Source organism: Crocodylus porosus, unplaced genomic scaffold (assembly GCF_001723895.1).
Source record: "Crocodylus porosus isolate Cpor-Errol unplaced genomic scaffold, CroPor_comp1, whole genome shotgun sequence".
In the NCBI taxonomy this organism is placed as follows: Eukaryota; Metazoa; Chordata; order Crocodylia; family Crocodylidae; genus Crocodylus; species Crocodylus porosus.
Window position 1 is genome coordinate 57,818,674 of NW_017728949.1, and position 4,322 is coordinate 57,822,995.

A 4,322-nucleotide genomic window follows, 5' to 3' on the forward strand; every position below is an offset into this window, starting at 1 on the left:
TTTTTTTTTTTTTTTTAGGAAAAAAGGAAAAATTGTCAGATCACCAAAAACTGAGACTCTTTGCCATATTATCTGTGCTATCCAGTGCAGATGTGGTTATTATTGCTGTTGCTTTATTGTGCTTGCTGTAACTTATTGCCTACTGTTTTACTGCACCTTAAAGTTATCATCATACGGTAAATGAGACAGGGCTCCTAAGAACTTATCTCATTTTCCTTTATACCACTAATTTAATCACCCTAGGTACCTCCTTGGACTACTGGCTAGTTATTAAAACTGGTTTTTACACACACACACACACACACACACACACACGTATGTATACAAATAGACATATATACTTAAATGCTGCAGAATAAATGCTGCCATATAAACATTATGTATTTTTTTGTAAGTCAGCTATATCAACATTGGTTTTTATCTGGAAGAGCTGTTCCAAAACACAATATTTGTATTATTTCTTTTACTTTGCTTTTTTCTCAGAAATGGCCGTAATATATATTTATACCTATAAACATATGCATGTGTGTATGCATATTTATAAATGCACAAATATATACACATGTGCATACGCATGCGTGTGCACATTTAAATACGGCCCTGTAAACATGGTTTTAACATCCATTTTCATCTCAATGGAGTTATTCCAAATCAAATTATTCCAAAAAAATAAAATAAAAATGCAAGTGTATTGTTTCCTCTACATATCCTCAAAAATGGCTGAGCTAGCTGAATTTTACTCATATTCTCCATGAGAAAAATCCTTCTTTTGGCAAACACCAAACCTGGAAAATTGAGCTTGAAAAACAAAAGTTTGGACAAGCTGAGTGACTGAAAACAGGGGTTAGAATGAAAATTGCTTTGGTGCTCAGAAACATAGCCTTTTCCATACTCCAGCTACAAAAAAGATACCAACTTGCATGATTCAGGATGTCACCCAACTTTTGTCTTCCTTGGGTTAGGAAGAAACTTCCTCACAGACCCTTTTTTTTTCTTGCCATCATTGTGGGTTAAGGGCCACTAAACTTTTACCTGCCATTGTATCTGCTGCTACTAGAAAAGAGTCCTGGATGACATAAATTGGTTTGATCCAAAATGTCTGTTGCTAGGTTCCCATAGAAACTTGGAATAATCAGGCATGCTACATGTGTTTCTGGGACGATATCATCATTCTGATGCTCTTTTGCTGCTGGCTTAAATAGGAACATCTGAATTCATGCAAGATAATCTAGCTGATTTCAGTTTAAATAGGAACATCCCAATTCATGCAAGACAACCCAGCTGATTTCAGTTTACATAGGAACATCCGAATTCATGCACGACAATCCAGCTGATTTCGATCATCTTTTTTTCTTTTCTTTTTTTTTTAAATCGCACACTAAATCTAATACTCTGCCTATAATAAATCAATTTGGGTAAAGACTGGCAATGGATTATGCAGAATTTTTTGCAAGCTTAGGAAAATGGAGCCTCATATCCCTTCAATTAATGCAGTCTCATTTGAGAGTGCTTGACTGTAGTTATAAAGAGTGCTACGCACAATAGTTAGCATGGAAAGGAAACCCTAAGTAGAACATGCCATTGTGGCCTTTGAGCGGTTCCCATCTCTTCTATTCAGAGCGCCGAGTTAACTGAGGATAGCAAGAACAAACTGTACATGTGCTTGAGAAAAAGAACTTGACTTGGCAAGTTGGCATAAGTGTAACCCAATATATTACCACTTCTGCTGGCCTTATTCTCTTACTGTCATTGACCAGATCTGTTCAGCGGTTGCCATTTTTGGTTGCGAGTAGAAGAAACCCCGTTTCCCCCCCCGTGACTTTCCAAGAAAGTCCATTTATGTAATCAATACGGGTGCTTTCTAGGAAGCAGTTCAGAATTTTTTTGTTGTTATTTTGTGGCGGGGGGCGGAGGGGTGTGTGAAGAAGGAACAAACATTAGACCTGACAAAGCTTGAAATATAAAACAAAACAGCATCTGTGAGGCATAATAAAACAAAGTGTATATACGTGTTGTTCTCACAGAGTATTTGGCTGAGCCCAGGCAACGGGAAAGCATGCATAGCTAACACTCCTGACTGTGTGAAACCCTTTGTATACTCCAGAGTCTCTGCAAGAGACCTTGATTACAGAGTTTGGCATGATACCCAATACATTTTTTGGAATGGTTTCTTGTCCATCACTGACACTTGTAATGAGAAATTTATACACCATCCAAAGCGGATAAATTAATTTCAAACACTTTTGACTCGGGTCAACAATGGCTATTGGCAGTGCCTATTATTTGCTTTTTTTATTAAAAAAAAAGAAAGAAAAAAAAAAAAAAGGAATTGCTCTTCTTCATGGTGATAGCATGGTAAAGACCCCGAGTATAGTGGAGCTAGAATCTTGGCAAGCACATATATAGGTCAGGATAAAGTATTTCACTTTCAATGTAAATGAAAGTAGCCTTCACTATGAAAAGTTTAATATCTTCCCAGGATGGTTTTTACTTCCGTGTCGGTATTTTAACCAACAAAAGAGTTTTCTGAAAATAAAATAGTTGGTAAAGGTCATTTCATTTTTCTCTTTTTCCAGTTTGGTTTTTACTGTCAAATGAAGTATGAATTAGCTGCACCCTGTTGAGAACTAAATGCAGATCTCATCTGTTTGACTTAATTTTCTCATATCCGTTCTATCTGCTTACATGCATATGAACGCATTAAAAATGGGGGGGGGGAGGTTGCCTTCTATCAACCAGCTATTTTTCTTGTAGGTTTGAAAAGCAGAAAAGAAGATATTTATATTGTTTTCTTGGGAAATGCTGCAGTTATAAGGACTTTAAACACCTAGACAAGTTGCTCAGGCTGTAATTCTCACGTGCATGAACTCCTTTCATTTACAGGCTGAATGGGGTAACTTTTATTCTTCTTGGGCATGAGGGTCCAATCTTTTGCTATTCCTTGCCTGCACTAACAACATTTTATTCAGTTCATGTTGCATGCCCAGGACATGCATGTCTGTGTTCAAGACAGATAAGTGCACACACACACAATCTATTTGTGTGCACAGTCATTTAATTGCCAGATTTCTGTGCCGTTTTTGTACACAGACTTACAGCCTCCCATGGTAAACAGGGCTTTAGACGTTCGCAGTTATATTGTAATAGGAAACACTTTGCACCCAGCAATAAACCGAAAACTTTTGAATAAATACACTAATAGATGGGTGACATTTTAAAGGAGTTATAAGATGTGAGCCTGATTGTGAACTACTGAAACCAGGCAAAGCTATTAATTTCCAAAGACCCAGAATCAGGACTGACATTACACATGTGCTTTTATAGTGGCTGCACTCAGATTTGGGTCTAGACTGGGCTAAGGTTGCATCTTCTTTGAGGCAGGATCTTTTTGTTGGTGATGTCTGTACAGTGCTTACCACTGGGGATCCTATTCTATACTACAAAAAGAGTAATAATTTTATCTTTAATGGGGTCAGGAGCAGTTTTGGGATTACTAGTGGTCTAAAATTACATGGTATTTGTCTTAACTCTTCCATTTTTCTTTTGATCTCCTCTTTCTTGACTGACTTCCTGTGACCTTTTGAATTTGACATTTCTTTCCCATTTTCATTTTTTTTTAGGACCTTCTTAATAAGACTAGTTTTCTGCCGTTCCCTATCTTCCTCCATGCGTGAAAACTAGTTTGCTTTGCCCGCAGTAGTTGCTGCCTGCGTTTGGGGCTCAGTTATAACAAGGGATGTTTCATGATGTAGAGGCTGCAGGGGTAACTTGGTGGTGATGTAATTAGGGCTACTGGGGCAGCGTGCTGATGGGACCTGATGGCACTCCCCAAAATTTGGTAGTTTAGGAAGAACCAGAGCAGGCCAGATGAGCTAGTGGCCTCTTCTGGGCTTACAATCTCTGAATCTATGGAAGAAAATCCTGCTATTATGGACATTTTGAAACCGACGGTCAAGGATTTGGGGGTGATATCTTTTATTCAACCGCTTGTGGAGTTGGGAGAGGCCCAATAAACTGACCCCAGTGCTCTTTCCTGCCCAGGGGGGGTCAGACTCGATGACCTTCCGAGGTCCTTTCCGACTCTAACATCTATGAATAAAAATGACCCCCCAAAAATCCTTGTCTCACATATTTCCTGGATTATCATGGTTACAACATCACTCCGAGTACAGAGTTGTCCTTTCAGTGCAAGAGCTTTCACACTGTCACGATCCACTGTAGGCTGCATGCACATTTATAAAACTGTGTGATATATGCATTGTAAAACATCAGAATCACCCATCCTATAGTGTGGACAAAGCACAGCACAGGACAGCAGCTTT